Genomic DNA, 17,934 nt, shown 5'->3' on the forward strand with positions numbered 1-17,934 from the left:
CCTTAATACTTGGACTCCCATCATCTGCTTGAAAAGAGAGAGAAAAGAAAATGCAATCATAGAGATAAGAGACACTTTTTAAACATAATGAATCCGAAGAGAAAAGTAAAAGGAGGCCTGTGGAGCAGGTCTGGGTGTGACTCCGGATCCCCCAACATCAGGTGCCACCACCAAAGATTCCTACGTGTAGCCCATAGAACCCCAAAAGCAACGGGACGAGTTCTGGTCACATACTCCCTCAAAATGACATCCTGGCCTTCTTCTGGAACTCCCTCCCCTCTCAGACTCTCAAGGTTTCCTCCAGCGTGTCGGTTCCCACAGAGCAGACCTTTGGTCTGAGACCTGACAGTCCAGAAGCCACGCATGCTGCCGCGTGACGGCGGTGTCGCGGCTTGGGACAAGAGGAGGCCCCACGGTGCGGGCTGGGGCGCCAGGCACCGCGGCGGGCGCTGAGGGTGGGGGTGACCCCCACCCCGGGCCGCCGACTCGCTCCCAGAAAGGGGACAGAACAAGAGGCAAAACAAAAAAAAAAAAAAGAAGAAGCCTACGGCACCCGGTATTCCCAGGCGGTCTCCCATCCAAGTACTAACCAGGCCCGACCCTGCTTAGCTTCCGAGACCAGACGAGATCGGGCGCCTTCAGGGTGGTGTGGCCCTAGACGGCGGAGGGCGCCCCTGCCCCGCTCAAGAAGCCGAGCCTCTCTGCGCTTCCCCGCCGCCTCCTCCCCCCGCCCCAGGCCCCGCGCCGGCGCTGACCCGCACCGGGCCGGGCCTGTTGAGTTCACCGGCCGGGTCCGGCGGGCTCCGAGGGACGGGGGTGACAGGCGGGGCGGGGCGGGGCGGGCAGGGAGCGGCGGGCCGGGGTGGGGGGCTGTCTCTCTATACACACACACACACACACACACACACTCACACTCACACTCACTCACTCACACTCACACAAGATGCGCCTCCACGGCTGGACTCGCCAAGGTGGAGACCTTCCAGCCCCCTTCCTCTCCTCGCCTGGCCCACCCCCAGCTCGTGGCCGCCGCCGCCGCCGCCGCCGCCCGCCGCCGATTGCGCACGCGCGGGTCGCCCGCCCTTTGACCCCAGGCAGGGTCCGCCATCCCCGACAACCCCTTTCAGCTGCGCCCCCCACCCTGTGGGTGGGCTGCCGCCTATTCCCCCGGGCCCGGGCTGGGGCACAGCGCATGGGGGAGGGGAGCGAGTGTATGGGGCGTCTCTCTCTCTCTCTAGGGATGTGTCCCATGGGTGGGGTGGCGTGGTTTGTGGGGCGCTGAAGAAATCAGTCCCCTCCATCTCCTACCTCTGGAAAACGCCCAAGCCCTTGGAGAACTGCCGGCAACGCGACCGTGGGGGCCGGGACCCTCCTCTGTGTCCTCCTGTGGCCCAGTCCAAGGGGCCTGGGCCTGGCCGGGGCTGCATTGGACCCCGACCACCCTGGCGTGTGGACTCGCTAAAAATCGGCGATTAGATATTGGATTCCAGCTTCATTGAGGTCATTTCACTAATGAGTGCACCGGAAAGAGTTTCCTAATCCATCTGTGAGGGTGGCAACTGAAAGAGAATTTTAAAGCTGACAGAATAGGCGAGGAAAGGCATAGGAGATTTCCACACCCAGTAAGGAAGCCTTTCCCGAAATGGAAGAAAGAAACGAGCAAACAGAAACACCGGTAGCCCGCCAGGATCAGAGTCTGCCCCCGAGAGAAAGTACCCTGACCAGGTTCACCCGTGGGTGGGTGGCGAGCTAGCGGCATTCAGAAGAGCGAGGCCCGCAGTCTGTGCAGAAGACACCTGCACTCGGGTGTGTGTGGCGGCACGATTCACAAGCAGCTCCAGATGTTAAGCCAAGGAGAAGCCAGGGAGTTCCCAACGCCCCAGGTGTCCTCAGCCCACGACTGGCTGCTGGGGGAATGCGCAGCCCGGCTCCTTGTCTCAGAGCCCTTGTCTCAGAGCGGGACAACCAGGAGGTGTGACGTACACCCCGGGGTTCCCAGGAGGATCAGGCTGAAGCTGGGACTTGGCCTGAAAGTGTCCCCTCGCATGGCCACCCCCTTCCCCTTCCTGCTCCTCTACTCCTGGTGCCCCTCCATCCAGGGGCCAGACCTTAAAGAGTCACCCGCAAGAGAATCCTGGTCCCAAAGGAGCCTTCTGGGGGACCCGTGCTGAGAGAGGTTGTGGGCATGGCCCGCTGGGGCTCTGCCCGACCCAGGGCTGAGAGATGCAACCTCCCAGCTCTGGGTCCCTGCAGGGGAAGCGTTGGCAAGCACAGGGCCAGTCCTCCAAAGGCCCAGGTGCAGGGAGCCCAGGCCAAGCAGCCTGTGGAAGAAGCCACCCCGGGAACACGACTGCAGGCCACGGCCCTTCCCACCTCCTCCTCCTCCTCCTCCTGCTCCTCCACCCCCCCCCCGACCTCCCACCCCCCCACCCCACCCCCCGACATGGCGCAGGGCTCAGAGACACCTCAGACACTTGCTACCCAAAGTGCAAAGGGCATCAGTTGCTCCTCCAAACCGCCCCCCCTGCCCAGCAGACCGCGTTGTCCAGCTAGCCCCCGGGCCTCCCTGGGGTGCCCAGCACAAAAGTGCAGACAACCACCGGACCCTCAATCTCAGTTTTCGGATGTTTTTGCCACTCTAAGGACCCGCAGGCCAGCTGGGCCTTCTGGCAGGACAGAGAGCCCCGGAATCCGACGTGGAGAGCTGGGTGTACGTCCCCACGAGGAGGCGGTCCCCACCTCCGCGGCTCTCCCCTTGCGGGGGGGAAAAGCAGCCACGGGGCCTCAGAGAAGACACCAGGCTGGGCGCCCGCCCCACAGTGGGGGCACGTCCCCCGCAGGCCACTTAGCGCCGGCCGCCGGCCGGCGGACGGTTGGGTGGCGCGAGACGCTGCGGCCGCCCTGCTACCGGGTCCCTGGGAGGGCGTCCTGGAACCAGCGTCCACACCAAGCCCTTGGAAGGCCCAGGCGACGGAGGAGCCCCGTCAGGCAGGGGCCGAGGACGGTGACGGCCCGGGCGGGGAGGAGCGTGTCAGGCAGGGGCAGAGGACGGTGACAGGTGACAGGCCGGGCGGGAAGGAGTCAGTCAGGCAGGGGCCGAGGAGGAGACGGGCTGGGTAAGGGTTAGGGTTAGAGTCAGGGCACAAGTCACAATCGCAAAGACCTGGAAGCGACCCGAGTGCCCATCGACCCACGAGTGCGTAAATGAAATGTGGCGCGTGGACACCACGGAGTGCTATTCAGCTAGGAGGAGCAGCGGTGAGAGGGCACCTCTCGTGGTTCTCCTGGCCAGAGCTGGAACCCGTTCCAGTAAGCCAGGTAGCCCAAGAATGGACACACGAGCACCACGTGCTCGCGCTCACCAGCAAATGGGTACGAACCGATGGACACCTAAGTGGACACAGAGGAATCACCTTCATCGGGTGGGTGTCGGGCGGGTGGGGGGAGGGGATGGGCATACACCTCCATTAGGAATGGGGTGGGTGCGCACCGACTGGGGGATGGGCGCACTTGAGGCTCTGACCCGAGGGGGGAGGCTGGGAGAGGGCAACGTACCCGACCTTAACATTGGTACCCCCACAATACGCTGGAACAACATCAGAGGTAAATGAATAAGAACACAGGGGGGAGGGGGGCACGGGCAACACATGTCACCTTAATACTTGGACTCCCATCATCTGCTTGAAAAGAGAGAGAAAAGAAAATGCAATCATAGAGATAAGAGACACTTTTTAAACATAATGAATCCGAAGAGAAAAGTAAAAGGAGGCCTGTGGAGCAGGTCTGGGTGTGACTCCGGATCCCCCAACATCAGGTGCCACCACCAAAGATTCCTACGTGTAGCCCATAGAACCCCAAAAGCAACGGGACGAGTTCTGGTCACATACTCCCTCAAAATGACATCCTGGCCTTCTTCTGGAACTCCCTCCCCTCTCAGACTCTCAAGGTTTCCTCCAGCGTGTCGGTTCCCACAGAGCAGACCTTTGGTCTGAGACCTGACAGTCCAGAAGCCACGCATGCTGCCGCGTGACGGCGGTGTCGCGGCTTGGGACAAGAGGAGGCCCCACGGTGCGGGCTGGGGCGCCAGGCACCGCGGCGGGCGCTGAGGGTGGGGGTGACCCCCACCCCGGGCCGCCGACTCGCTCCCAGAAAGGGGACAGAACAAGAGGCAAAACAAAAAAAAAAAAAAGAAGAAGCCTACGGCACCCGGTATTCCCAGGCGGTCTCCCATCCAAGTACTAACCAGGCCCGACCCTGCTTAGCTTCCGAGACCAGACGAGATCGGGCGCGTTCAGGGTGGTGTGGCCCTAGACGGCGGAGGGCGCCCCTGCCCCGCTCAAGAAGCCGAGCCTCTCTGCGCTTCCCCGCCGCCTCCTCCCCCCGCCCCAGGCCCCGCGCCGGCGCTGACCCGCACCGGGCCGGGCCTGTTGAGTTCACCGGCCGGGTCCGGCGGGCTCCGAGGGACGGGGGTGACAGGCGGGGCGGGGCGGGGCGGGGCGGGGCGGGCAGGGAGCGGCGGGCCGGGGTGGGGGGCTGTCTCTCTATACACACACACACACACACACACACACTCACACTCACACTCACTCACTCACACTCACACAAGATGCGCCTCCACGGCTGGACTCGCCAAGGTGGAGACCTTCCAGCCCCCTTCCTCTCCTCGCCTGGCCCACCCCCAGCTCGTGGCCGCCGCCGCCGCCGCCGCCGCCGCCGATTGCGCACGCGCGGGTCGCCCGCCCTTTGACCCCAGGCAGGGTCCGCCATCCCCGACAACCCCTTTCAGCTGCGCCCCCCACCCTGTGGGTGGGCTGCCGCCTATTCCCCCGGGCCCGGGCTGGGGCACAGCGCATGGGGGAGGGGAGCGAGTGTATGGGGCGTCTCTCTCTCTCTCTAGGGATGTGTCCCATGGGTGGGGTGGCGTGGTTTGTGGGGCGCTGAAGAAATCAGTCCCCTCCATCTCCTACCTCTGGAAAACGCCCAAGCCCTTGGAGAACTGCCGGCAACGCGACCGTGGGGGCCGGGACCCTCCTCTGTGTCCTCCTGTGGCCCAGTCCAAGGGGCCTGGGCCTGGCCGGGGCTGCATTGGACCCCGACCACCCTGGCGTGTGGACTCGCTAAAAATCGGCGATTAGATATTGGATTCCAGCTTCATTGAGGTCATTTCACTAATGAGTGCACCGGAAAGAGTTTCCTAATCCATCTGTGAGGGTGGCAACTGAAAGAGAATTTTAAAGCTGACAGAATAGGCGAGGAAAGGCATAGGAGATTTCCACACCCAGTAAGGAAGCCTTTCCCGAAATGGAAGAAAGAAACGAGCAAACAGAAACACCGGTAGCCCGCCAGGATCAGAGTCTGCCCCCGAGAGAAAGTACCCTGACCAGGTTCACCCGTGGGTGGGTGGCGAGCTAGCGGCATTCAGAAGAGCGAGGCCCGCAGTCTGTGCAGAAGACACCTGCACTCGGGTGTGTGTGGCGGCACGATTCACAAGCAGCTCCAGATGTTAAGCCAAGGAGAAGCCAGGGAGTTCCCAACGCCCCAGGTGTCCTCAGCCCACGACTGGCTGCTGGGGGAATGCGCAGCCCGGCTCCTTGTCTCAGAGCCCTTGTCTCAGAGCGGGACAACCAGGAGGTGTGACGTACACCCCGGGGTTCCCAGGAGGATCAGGCTGAAGCTGGGACTTGGCCTGAAAGTGTCCCCTCGCATGGCCACCCCCTTCCCCTTCCTGCTCCTCTACTCCTGGTGCCCCTCCATCCAGGGGCCAGACCTTAAAGAGTCACCCGCAAGAGAATCCTGGTCCCAAAGGAGCCTTCTGGGGGACCCGTGCTGAGAGAGGTTGTGGGCATGGCCCGCTGGGGCTCTGCCCGACCCAGGGCTGAGAGATGCAACCTCCCAGCTCTGGGTCCCTGCAGGGGAAGCGTTGGCAAGCACAGGGCCAGTCCTCCAAAGGCCCAGGTGCAGGGAGCCCAGGCCAAGCAGCCTGTGGAAGAAGCCACCCCGGGAACACGACTGCAGGCCACGGCCCTTCCCACCTCCTCCTCCTCCTCCTCCTGCTCCTCCACCCCCCCCCGACCTCCCACCCCCCCACCCCACCCCCCGACATGGCGCAGGGCTCAGAGACACCTCAGACACTTGCTACCCAAAGTGCAAAGGGCATCAGTTGCTCCTCCAAACCGCCCCCCCTGCCCAGCAGACCGCGTTGTCCAGCTAGCCCCCGGGCCTCCCTGGGGTGCCCAGCACAAAAGTGCAGACAACCACCGGACCCTCAATCTCAGTTTTCGGATGTTTTTGCCACTCTAAGGACCCGCAGGCCAGCTGGGCCTTCTGGCAGGACAGAGAGCCCCGGAATCCGACGTGGAGAGCTGGGTGTACGTCCCCACGAGGAGGCGGTCCCCACCTCCGCGGCTCTCCCCTTGCGGGGGGGAAAAGCAGCCACGGGGCCTCAGAGAAGACACCAGGCTGGGCGCCCGCCCCACAGTGGGGGCACGTCCCCCGCAGGCCACTTAGCGCCGGCCGCCGGCCGGCGGACGGTTGGGTGGCGCGAGACGCTGCGGCCGCCCTGCTACCGGGTCCCTGGGAGGGCGTCCTGGAACCAGCGTCCACACCAAGCCCTTGGAAGGCCCAGGCGACGGAGGAGCCCCGTCAGGCAGGGGCCGAGGACGGTGACGGCCCGGGCGGGGAGGAGCGTGTCAGGCAGGGGCAGAGGACGGTGACAGGTGACAGGCCGGGCGGGAAGGAGTCAGTCAGGCAGGGGCCGAGGAGGAGACGGGCTGGGTAAGGGTTAGGGTTAGAGTCAGGGCACAAGTCACAATCGCAAAGACCTGGAAGCGACCCGAGTGCCCATCGACCCACGAGTGCGTAAATGAAATGTGGCGCGTGGACACCACGGAGTGCTATTCAGCTAGGAGGAGCAGCGGTGAGAGGGCACCTCTCGTGGTTCTCCTGGCCAGAGCTGGAACCCGTTCCAGTAAGCCAGGTAGCCCAAGAATGGACACACGAGCACCACGTGCTCGCGCTCACCAGCAAATGGGTACGAACCGATGGACACCTAAGTGGACACAGAGGAATCACCTTCATCGGGTGGGTGTCGGGCGGGTGGGGGGAGGGGATGGGCATACACCTCCATTAGGAATGGGGTGGGTGCGCACCGACTGGGGGATGGGCGCACTTGAGGCTCTGACCCGAGGGGGGAGGCTGGGAGAGGGCAACGTACCCGACCTTAACATTGGTACCCCCACAATACGCTGGAACAACATCAGAGGTAAATGAATAAGAACACAGGGGGGAGGGGGGCACGGGCAACACATGTCACCTTAATACTTGGACTCCCATCATCTGCTTGAAAAGAGAGAGAAAAGAAAATGCAATCATAGAGATAAGAGACACTTTTTAAACATAATGAATCCGAAGAGAAAAGTAAAAGGAGGCCTGTGGAGCAGGTCTGGGTGTGACTCCGGATCCCCCAACATCAGGTGCCACCACCAAAGATTCCTACGTGTAGCCCATAGAACCCCAAAAGCAACGGGACGAGTTCTGGTCACATACTCCCTCAAAATGACATCCTGGCCTTCTTCTGGAACTCCCTCCCCTCTCAGACTCTCAAGGTTTCCTCCAGCGTGTCGGTTCCCACAGAGCAGACCTTTGGTCTGAGACCTGACAGTCCAGAAGCCACGCATGCTGCCGCGTGACGGCGGTGTCGCGGCTTGGGACAAGAGGAGGCCCCACGGTGCGGGCTGGGGCGCCAGGCACCGCGGCGGGCGCTGAGGGTGGGGGTGACCCCCACCCCGGGCCGCCGACTCGCTCCCAGAAAGGGGACAGAACAAGAGGCAAAACAAAAAAAAAAAAAAGAAGAAGCCTACGGCACCCGGTATTCCCAGGCGGTCTCCCATCCAAGTACTAACCAGGCCCGACCCTGCTTAGCTTCCGAGACCAGACGAGATCGGGCGCGTTCAGGGTGGTGTGGCCCTAGACGGCGGAGGGCGCCCCTGCCCCGCTCAAGAAGCCGAGCCTCTCTGCGCTTCCCCGCCGCCTCCTCCCCCCGCCCCAGGCCCCGCGCCGGCGCTGACCCGCACCGGGCCGGGCCTGTTGAGTTCACCGGCCGGGTCCGGCGGGCTCCGAGGGACGGGGGTGACAGGCGGGGCGGGGCGGGGCGGGGCGGGGCGGGCAGGGAGCGGCGGGCCGGGGTGGGGGGCTGTCTCTCTATACACACACACACACACACACACACACTCACACTCACACTCACTCACTCACACTCACACAAGATGCGCCTCCACGGCTGGACTCGCCAAGGTGGAGACCTTCCAGCCCCCTTCCTCTCCTCGCCTGGCCCACCCCCAGCTCGTGGCCGCCGCCGCCGCCGCCGCCGCCGCCGATTGCGCACGCGCGGGTCGCCCGCCCTTTGACCCCAGGCAGGGTCCGCCATCCCCGACAACCCCTTTCAGCTGCGCCCCCCACCCTGTGGGTGGGCTGCCGCCTATTCCCCCGGGCCCGGGCTGGGGCACAGCGCATGGGGGAGGGGAGCGAGTGTATGGGGCGTCTCTCTCTCTCTCTAGGGATGTGTCCCATGGGTGGGGTGGCGTGGTTTGTGGGGCGCTGAAGAAATCAGTCCCCTCCATCTCCTACCTCTGGAAAACGCCCAAGCCCTTGGAGAACTGCCGGCAACGCGACCGTGGGGGCCGGGACCCTCCTCTGTGTCCTCCTGTGGCCCAGTCCAAGGGGCCTGGGCCTGGCCGGGGCTGCATTGGACCCCGACCACCCTGGCGTGTGGACTCGCTAAAAATCGGCGATTAGATATTGGATTCCAGCTTCATTGAGGTCATTTCACTAATGAGTGCACCGGAAAGAGTTTCCTAATCCATCTGTGAGGGTGGCAACTGAAAGAGAATTTTAAAGCTGACAGAATAGGCGAGGAAAGGCATAGGAGATTTCCACACCCAGTAAGGAAGCCTTTCCCGAAATGGAAGAAAGAAACGAGCAAACAGAAACACCGGTAGCCCGCCAGGATCAGAGTCTGCCCCCGAGAGAAAGTACCCTGACCAGGTTCACCCGTGGGTGGGTGGCGAGCTAGCGGCATTCAGAAGAGCGAGGCCCGCAGTCTGTGCAGAAGACACCTGCACTCGGGTGTGTGTGGCGGCACGATTCACAAGCAGCTCCAGATGTTAAGCCAAGGAGAAGCCAGGGAGTTCCCAACGCCCCAGGTGTCCTCAGCCCACGACTGGCTGCTGGGGGAATGCGCAGCCCGGCTCCTTGTCTCAGAGCCCTTGTCTCAGAGCGGGACAACCAGGAGGTGTGACGTACACCCCGGGGTTCCCAGGAGGATCAGGCTGAAGCTGGGACTTGGCCTGAAAGTGTCCCCTCGCATGGCCACCCCCTTCCCCTTCCTGCTCCTCTACTCCTGGTGCCCCTCCATCCAGGGGCCAGACCTTAAAGAGTCACCCGCAAGAGAATCCTGGTCCCAAAGGAGCCTTCTGGGGGACCCGTGCTGAGAGAGGTTGTGGGCATGGCCCGCTGGGGCTCTGCCCGACCCAGGGCTGAGAGATGCAACCTCCCAGCTCTGGGTCCCTGCAGGGGAAGCGTTGGCAAGCACAGGGCCAGTCCTCCAAAGGCCCAGGTGCAGGGAGCCCAGGCCAAGCAGCCTGTGGAAGAAGCCACCCCGGGAACACGACTGCAGGCCACGGCCCTTCCCACCTCCTCCTCCTCCTCCTCCTGCTCCTCCACCCCCCCCCGACCTCCCACCCCCCCACCCCACCCCCCGACATGGCGCAGGGCTCAGAGACACCTCAGACACTTGCTACCCAAAGTGCAAAGGGCATCAGTTGCTCCTCCAAACCGCCCCCCCTGCCCAGCAGACCGCGTTGTCCAGCTAGCCCCCGGGCCTCCCTGGGGTGCCCAGCACAAAAGTGCAGACAACCACCGGACCCTCAATCTCAGTTTTCGGATGTTTTTGCCACTCTAAGGACCCGCAGGCCAGCTGGGCCTTCTGGCAGGACAGAGAGCCCCGGAATCCGACGTGGAGAGCTGGGTGTACGTCCCCACGAGGAGGCGGTCCCCACCTCCGCGGCTCTCCCCTTGCGGGGGGGAAAAGCAGCCACGGGGCCTCAGAGAAGACACCAGGCTGGGCGCCCGCCCCACAGTGGGGGCACGTCCCCCGCAGGCCACTTAGCGCCGGCCGCCGGCCGGCGGACGGTTGGGTGGCGCGAGACGCTGCGGCCGCCCTGCTACCGGGTCCCTGGGAGGGCGTCCTGGAACCAGCGTCCACACCAAGCCCTTGGAAGGCCCAGGCGACGGAGGAGCCCCGTCAGGCAGGGGCCGAGGACGGTGACGGCCCGGGCGGGGAGGAGCGTGTCAGGCAGGGGCAGAGGACGGTGACAGGTGACAGGCCGGGCGGGAAGGAGTCAGTCAGGCAGGGGCCGAGGAGGAGACGGGCTGGGTAAGGGTTAGGGTTAGAGTCAGGGCACAAGTCACAATCGCAAAGACCTGGAAGCGACCCGAGTGCCCATCGACCCACGAGTGCGTAAATGAAATGTGGCGCGTGGACACCACGGAGTGCTATTCAGCTAGGAGGAGCAGCGGTGAGAGGGCACCTCTCGTGGTTCTCCTGGCCAGAGCTGGAACCCGTTCCAGTAAGCCAGGTAGCCCAAGAATGGACACACGAGCACCACGTGCTCGCGCTCACCAGCAAATGGGTACGAACCGATGGACACCTAAGTGGACACAGAGGAATCACCTTCATCGGGTGGGTGTCGGGCGGGTGGGGGGAGGGGATGGGCATACACCTCCATTAGGAATGGGGTGGGTGCGCACCGACTGGGGGATGGGCGCACTTGAGGCTCTGACCCGAGGGGGGAGGCTGGGAGAGGGCAACGTACCCGACCTTAACATTGGTACCCCCACAATACGCTGGAACAACATCAGAGGTAAATGAATAAGAACACAGGGGGGAGGGGGGCACGGGCAACACATGTCACCTTAATACTTGGACTCCCATCATCTGCTTGAAAAGAGAGAGAAAAGAAAATGCAATCATAGAGATAAGAGACACTTTTTAAACATAATGAATCCGAAGAGAAAAGTAAAAGGAGGCCTGTGGAGCAGGTCTGGGTGTGACTCCGGATCCCCCAACATCAGGTGCCACCACCAAAGATTCCTACGTGTAGCCCATAGAACCCCAAAAGCAACGGGACGAGTTCTGGTCACATACTCCCTCAAAATGACATCCTGGCCTTCTTCTGGAACTCCCTCCCCTCTCAGACTCTCAAGGTTTCCTCCAGCGTGTCGGTTCCCACAGAGCAGACCTTTGGTCTGAGACCTGACAGTCCAGAAGCCACGCATGCTGCCGCGTGACGGCGGTGTCGCGGCTTGGGACAAGAGGAGGCCCCACGGTGCGGGCTGGGGCGCCAGGCACCGCGGCGGGCGCTGAGGGTGGGGGTGACCCCCACCCCGGGCCGCCGACTCGCTCCCAGAAAGGGGACAGAACAAGAGGCAAAACAAAAAAAAAAAAAAGAAGAAGCCTACGGCACCCGGTATTCCCAGGCGGTCTCCCATCCAAGTACTAACCAGGCCCGACCCTGCTTAGCTTCCGAGACCAGACGAGATCGGGCGCGTTCAGGGTGGTGTGGCCCTAGACGGCGGAGGGCGCCCCTGCCCCGCTCAAGAAGCCGAGCCTCTCTGCGCTTCCCCGCCGCCTCCTCCCCCCGCCCCAGGCCCCGCGCCGGCGCTGACCCGCACCGGGCCGGGCCTGTTGAGTTCACCGGCCGGGTCCGGCGGGCTCCGAGGGACGGGGGTGACAGGCGGGGCGGGGCGGGGCGGGGCGGGGCGGGCAGGGAGCGGCGGGCCGGGGTGGGGGGCTGTCTCTCTATACACACACACACACACACACACACACTCACACTCACACTCACTCACTCACACTCACACAAGATGCGCCTCCACGGCTGGACTCGCCAAGGTGGAGACCTTCCAGCCCCCTTCCTCTCCTCGCCTGGCCCACCCCCAGCTCGTGGCCGCCGCCGCCGCCGCCGCCGCCGCCGCCGATTGCGCACGCGCGGGTCGCCCGCCCTTTGACCCCAGGCAGGGTCCGCCATCCCCGACAACCCCTTTCAGCTGCGCCCCCCACCCTGTGGGTGGGCTGCCGCCTATTCCCCCGGGCCCGGGCTGGGGCACAGCGCATGGGGGAGGGGAGCGAGTGTATGGGGCGTCTCTCTCTCTCTCTAGGGATGTGTCCCATGGGTGGGGTGGCGTGGTTTGTGGGGCGCTGAAGAAATCAGTCCCCTCCATCTCCTACCTCTGGAAAACGCCCAAGCCCTTGGAGAACTGCCGGCAACGCGACCGTGGGGGCCGGGACCCTCCTCTGTGTCCTCCTGTGGCCCAGTCCAAGGGGCCTGGGCCTGGCCGGGGCTGCATTGGACCCCGACCACCCTGGCGTGTGGACTCGCTAAAAATCGGCGATTAGATATTGGATTCCAGCTTCATTGAGGTCATTTCACTAATGAGTGCACCGGAAAGAGTTTCCTAATCCATCTGTGAGGGTGGCAACTGAAAGAGAATTTTAAAGCTGACAGAATAGGCGAGGAAAGGCATAGGAGATTTCCACACCCAGTAAGGAAGCCTTTCCCGAAATGGAAGAAAGAAACGAGCAAACAGAAACACCGGTAGCCCGCCAGGATCAGAGTCTGCCCCCGAGAGAAAGTACCCTGACCAGGTTCACCCGTGGGTGGGTGGCGAGCTAGCGGCATTCAGAAGAGCGAGGCCCGCAGTCTGTGCAGAAGACACCTGCACTCGGGTGTGTGTGGCGGCACGATTCACAAGCAGCTCCAGATGTTAAGCCAAGGAGAAGCCAGGGAGTTCCCAACGCCCCAGGTGTCCTCAGCCCACGACTGGCTGCTGGGGGAATGCGCAGCCCGGCTCCTTGTCTCAGAGCCCTTGTCTCAGAGCGGGACAACCAGGAGGTGTGACGTACACCCCGGGGTTCCCAGGAGGATCAGGCTGAAGCTGGGACTTGGCCTGAAAGTGTCCCCTCGCATGGCCACCCCCTTCCCCTTCCTGCTCCTCTACTCCTGGTGCCCCTCCATCCAGGGGCCAGACCTTAAAGAGTCACCCGCAAGAGAATCCTGGTCCCAAAGGAGCCTTCTGGGGGACCCGTGCTGAGAGAGGTTGTGGGCATGGCCCGCTGGGGCTCTGCCCGACCCAGGGCTGAGAGATGCAACCTCCCAGCTCTGGGTCCCTGCAGGGGAAGCGTTGGCAAGCACAGGGCCAGTCCTCCAAAGGCCCAGGTGCAGGGAGCCCAGGCCAAGCAGCCTGTGGAAGAAGCCACCCCGGGAACACGACTGCAGGCCACGGCCCTTCCCACCTCCTCCTCCTCCTCCTCCTGCTCCTCCACCCCCCCCCGACCTCCCACCCCCCCACCCCACCCCCCGACATGGCGCAGGGCTCAGAGACACCTCAGACACTTGCTACCCAAAGTGCAAAGGGCATCAGTTGCTCCTCCAAACCGCCCCCCCTGCCCAGCAGACCGCGTTGTCCAGCTAGCCCCCGGGCCTCCCTGGGGTGCCCAGCACAAAAGTGCAGACAACCACCGGACCCTCAATCTCAGTTTTCGGATGTTTTTGCCACTCTAAGGACCCGCAGGCCAGCTGGGCCTTCTGGCAGGACAGAGAGCCCCGGAATCCGACGTGGAGAGCTGGGTGTACGTCCCCACGAGGAGGCGGTCCCCACCTCCGCGGCTCTCCCCTTGCGGGGGGGAAAAGCAGCCACGGGGCCTCAGAGAAGACACCAGGCTGGGCGCCCGCCCCACAGTGGGGGCACGTCCCCCGCAGGCCACTTAGCGCCGGCCGCCGGCCGGCGGACGGTTGGGTGGCGCGAGACGCTGCGGCCGCCCTGCTACCGGGTCCCTGGGAGGGCGTCCTGGAACCAGCGTCCACACCAAGCCCTTGGAAGGCCCAGGCGACGGAGGAGCCCCGTCAGGCAGGGGCCGAGGACGGTGACGGCCCGGGCGGGGAGGAGCGTGTCAGGCAGGGGCAGAGGACGGTGACAGGTGACAGGCCGGGCGGGAAGGAGTCAGTCAGGCAGGGGCCGAGGAGGAGACGGGCTGGGTAAGGGTTAGGGTTAGAGTCAGGGCACAAGTCACAATCGCAAAGACCTGGAAGCGACCCGAGTGCCCATCGACCCACGAGTGCGTAAATGAAATGTGGCGCGTGGACACCACGGAGTGCTATTCAGCTAGGAGGAGCAGCGGTGAGAGGGCACCTCTCGTGGTTCTCCTGGCCAGAGCTGGAACCCGTTCCAGTAAGCCAGGTAGCCCAAGAATGGACACACGAGCACCACGTGCTCGCGCTCACCAGCAAATGGGTACGAACCGATGGACACCTAAGTGGACACAGAGGAATCACCTTCATCGGGTGGGTGTCGGGCGGGTGGGGGGAGGGGATGGGCATACACCTCCATTAGGAATGGGGTGGGTGCGCACCGACTGGGGGATGGGCGCACTTGAGGCTCTGACCCGAGGGGGGAGGCTGGGAGAGGGCAACGTACCCGACCTTAACATTGGTACCCCCACAATACGCTGGAACAACATCAGAGGTAAATGAATAAGAACACAGGGGGGAGGGGGGCACGGGCAACACATGTCACCTTAATACTTGGACTCCCATCATCTGCTTGAAAAGAGAGAGAAAAGAAAATGCAATCATAGAGATAAGAGACACTTTTTAAACATAATGAATCCGAAGAGAAAAGTAAAAGGAGGCCTGTGGAGCAGGTCTGGGTGTGACTCCGGATCCCCCAACATCAGGTGCCACCACCAAAGATTCCTACGTGTAGCCCATAGAACCCCAAAAGCAACGGGACGAGTTCTGGTCACATACTCCCTCAAAATGACATCCTGGCCTTCTTCTGGAACTCCCTCCCCTCTCAGACTCTCAAGGTTTCCTCCAGCGTGTCGGTTCCCACAGAGCAGACCTTTGGTCTGAGACCTGACAGTCCAGAAGCCACGCATGCTGCCGCGTGACGGCGGTGTCGCGGCTTGGGACAAGAGGAGGCCCCACGGTGCGGGCTGGGGCGCCAGGCACCGCGGCGGGCGCTGAGGGTGGGGGTGACCCCCACCCCGGGCCGCCGACTCGCTCCCAGAAAGGGGACAGAACAAGAGGCAAAACAAAAAAAAAAAAAAGAAGAAGCCTACGGCACCCGGTATTCCCAGGCGGTCTCCCATCCAAGTACTAACCAGGCCCGACCCTGCTTAGCTTCCGAGACCAGACGAGATCGGGCGCGTTCAGGGTGGTGTGGCCCTAGACGGCGGAGGGCGCCCCTGCCCCGCTCAAGAAGCCGAGCCTCTCTGCGCTTCCCCGCCGCCTCCTCCCCCCGCCCCAGGCCCCGCGCCGGCGCTGACCCGCACCGGGCCGGGCCTGTTGAGTTCACCGGCCGGGTCCGGCGGGCTCCGAGGGACGGGGGTGACAGGCGGGGCGGGGCGGGGCGGGGCGGGGCGGGCAGGGAGCGGCGGGCCGGGGTGGGGGGCTGTCTCTCTATACACACACACACACACACACACACACTCACACTCACACTCACTCACTCACACTCACACAAGATGCGCCTCCACGGCTGGACTCGCCAAGGTGGAGACCTTCCAGCCCCCTTCCTCTCCTCGCCTGGCCCACCCCCAGCTCGTGGCCGCCGCCGCCGCCGCCGCCGCCGCCGATTGCGCACGCGCGGGTCGCCCGCCCTTTGACCCCAGGCAGGGTCCGCCATCCCCGACAACCCCTTTCAGCTGCGCCCCCCACCCTGTGGGTGGGCTGCCGCCTATTCCCCCGGGCCCGGGCTGGGGCACAGCGCATGGGGGAGGGGAGCGAGTGTATGGGGCGTCTCTCTCTCTCTCTAGGGATGTGTCCCATGGGTGGGGTGGCGTGGTTTGTGGGGCGCTGAAGAAATCAGTCCCCTCCATCTCCTACCTCTGGAAAACGCCCAAGCCCTTGGAGAACTGCCGGCAACGCGACCGTGGGGGCCGGGACCCTCCTCTGTGTCCTCCTGTGGCCCAGTCCAAGGGGCCTGGGCCTGGCCGGGGCTGCATTGGACCCCGACCACCCTGGCGTGTGGACTCGCTAAAAATCGGCGATTAGATATTGGATTCCAGCTTCATTGAGGTCATTTCACTAATGAGTGCACCGGAAAGAGTTTCCTAATCCATCTGTGAGGGTGGCAACTGAAAGAGAATTTTAAAGCTGACAGAATAGGCGAGGAAAGGCATAGGAGATTTCCACACCCAGTAAGGAAGCCTTTCCCGAAATGGAAGAAAGAAACGAGCAAACAGAAACACCGGTAGCCCGCCAGGATCAGAGTCTGCCCCCGAGAGAAAGTACCCTGACCAGGTTCACCCGTGGGTGGGTGGCGAGCTAGCGGCATTCAGAAGAGCGAGGCCCGCAGTCTGTGCAGAAGACACCTGCACTCGGGTGTGTGTGGCGGCACGATTCACAAGCAGCTCCAGATGTTAAGCCAAGGAGAAGCCAGGGAGTTCCCAACGCCCCAGGTGTCCTCAGCCCACGACTGGCTGCTGGGGGAATGCGCAGCCCGGCTCCTTGTCTCAGAGCCCTTGTCTCAGAGCGGGACAACCAGGAGGTGTGACGTACACCCCGGGGTTCCCAGGAGGATCAGGCTGAAGCTGGGACTTGGCCTGAAAGTGTCCCCTCGCATGGCCACCCCCTTCCCCTTCCTGCTCCTCTACTCCTGGTGCCCCTCCATCCAGGGGCCAGACCTTAAAGAGTCACCCGCAAGAGAATCCTGGTCCCAAAGGAGCCTTCTGGGGGACCCGTGCTGAGAGAGGTTGTGGGCATGGCCCGCTGGGGCTCTGCCCGACCCAGGGCTGAGAGATGCAACCTCCCAGCTCTGGGTCCCTGCAGGGGAAGCGTTGGCAAGCACAGGGCCAGTCCTCCAAAGGCCCAGGTGCAGGGAGCCCAGGCCAAGCAGCCTGTGGAAGAAGCCACCCCGGGAACACGACTGCAGGCCACGGCCCTTCCCACCTCCTCCTCCTCCTCCTCCTGCTCCTCCACCCCCCCCCGACCTCCCACCCCCCCACCCCACCCCCCGACATGGCGCAGGGCTCAGAGACACCTCAGACACTTGCTACCCAAAGTGCAAAGGGCATCAGTTGCTCCTCCAAACCGCCCCCCCTGCCCAGCAGACCGCGTTGTCCAGCTAGCCCCCGGGCCTCCCTGGGGTGCCCAGCACAAAAGTGCAGACAACCACCGGACCCTCAATCTCAGTTTTCGGATGTTTTTGCCACTCTAAGGACCCGCAGGCCAGCTGGGCCTTCTGGCAGGACAGAGAGCCCCGGAATCCGACGTGGAGAGCTGGGTGTACGTCCCCACGAGGAGGCGGTCCCCACCTCCGCGGCTCTCCCCTTGCGGGGGGGAAAAGCAGCCACGGGGCCTCAGAGAAGACACCAGGCTGGGCGCCCGCCCCACAGTGGGGGCACGTCCCCCGCAGGCCACTTAGCGCCGGCCGCCGGCCGGCGGACGGTTGGGTGGCGCGAGACGCTGCGGCCGCCCTGCTACCGGGTCCCTGGGAGGGCGTCCTGGAACCAGCGTCCACACCAAGCCCTTGGAAGGCCCAGGCGACGGAGGAGCCCCGTCAGGCAGGGGCCGAGGACGGTGACGGCCCGGGCGGGGAGGAGCGTGTCAGGCAGGGGCAGAGGACGGTGACAGGTGACAGGCCGGGCGGGAAGGAGTCAGTCAGGCAGGGGCCGAGGAGGAGACGGGCTGGGTAAGGGTTAGGGTTAGAGTCAGGGCACAAGTCACAATCGCAAAGACCTGGAAGCGACCCGAGTGCCCATCGACCCACGAGTGCGTAAATGAAATGTGGCGCGTGGACACCACGGAGTGCTATTCAGCTAGGAGGAGCAGCGGTGAGAGGGCACCTCTCGTGGTTCTCCTGGCCAGAGCTGGA

At 63.7% G+C, this 17,934-nt stretch overlaps 5 non-coding genes across 5 annotated transcripts; all 5 read right to left on the reverse strand.

Annotated features, from left to right (window-relative positions):
- Positions 1-541: 541 nt before the first annotated feature.
- LOC142867011 (5S ribosomal RNA) lies at positions 542-660 on the reverse strand. Its single transcript, XR_012916743.1, has one exon. It is a non-coding gene; the product is annotated as a 5S ribosomal RNA (ribosomal RNA).
- A 3,534-nt stretch (positions 661-4,194) lies between these two features.
- Positions 4,195-4,313, reverse strand: LOC142866990 (5S ribosomal RNA). The gene has a single exon (XR_012916722.1). It is a non-coding gene; the product is annotated as a 5S ribosomal RNA (ribosomal RNA).
- Positions 4,314-7,852: 3,539 nt separating this feature from the next.
- On the reverse strand, positions 7,853-7,971 carry LOC142866991 (5S ribosomal RNA). The gene has a single exon (XR_012916723.1). It is a non-coding gene; the product is annotated as a 5S ribosomal RNA (ribosomal RNA).
- A 3,539-nt stretch (positions 7,972-11,510) lies between these two features.
- On the reverse strand, positions 11,511-11,629 carry LOC142866992 (5S ribosomal RNA). The gene has a single exon (XR_012916724.1). It is a non-coding gene; the product is annotated as a 5S ribosomal RNA (ribosomal RNA).
- A 3,542-nt stretch (positions 11,630-15,171) lies between these two features.
- On the reverse strand, positions 15,172-15,290 carry LOC142866993 (5S ribosomal RNA). Its single transcript, XR_012916725.1, has one exon. It is a non-coding gene; the product is annotated as a 5S ribosomal RNA (ribosomal RNA).
- Between the last annotated feature and the right edge of the window lie 2,644 nt (positions 15,291-17,934).

The sequence above is a fragment of the Microcebus murinus genome, unplaced genomic scaffold, assembly GCF_040939455.1.
Source record: "Microcebus murinus isolate Inina unplaced genomic scaffold, M.murinus_Inina_mat1.0 scaf009_hap2_Mmur4.0, whole genome shotgun sequence".
In the NCBI taxonomy this organism is placed as follows: Eukaryota; Metazoa; Chordata; class Mammalia; order Primates; family Cheirogaleidae; genus Microcebus; species Microcebus murinus.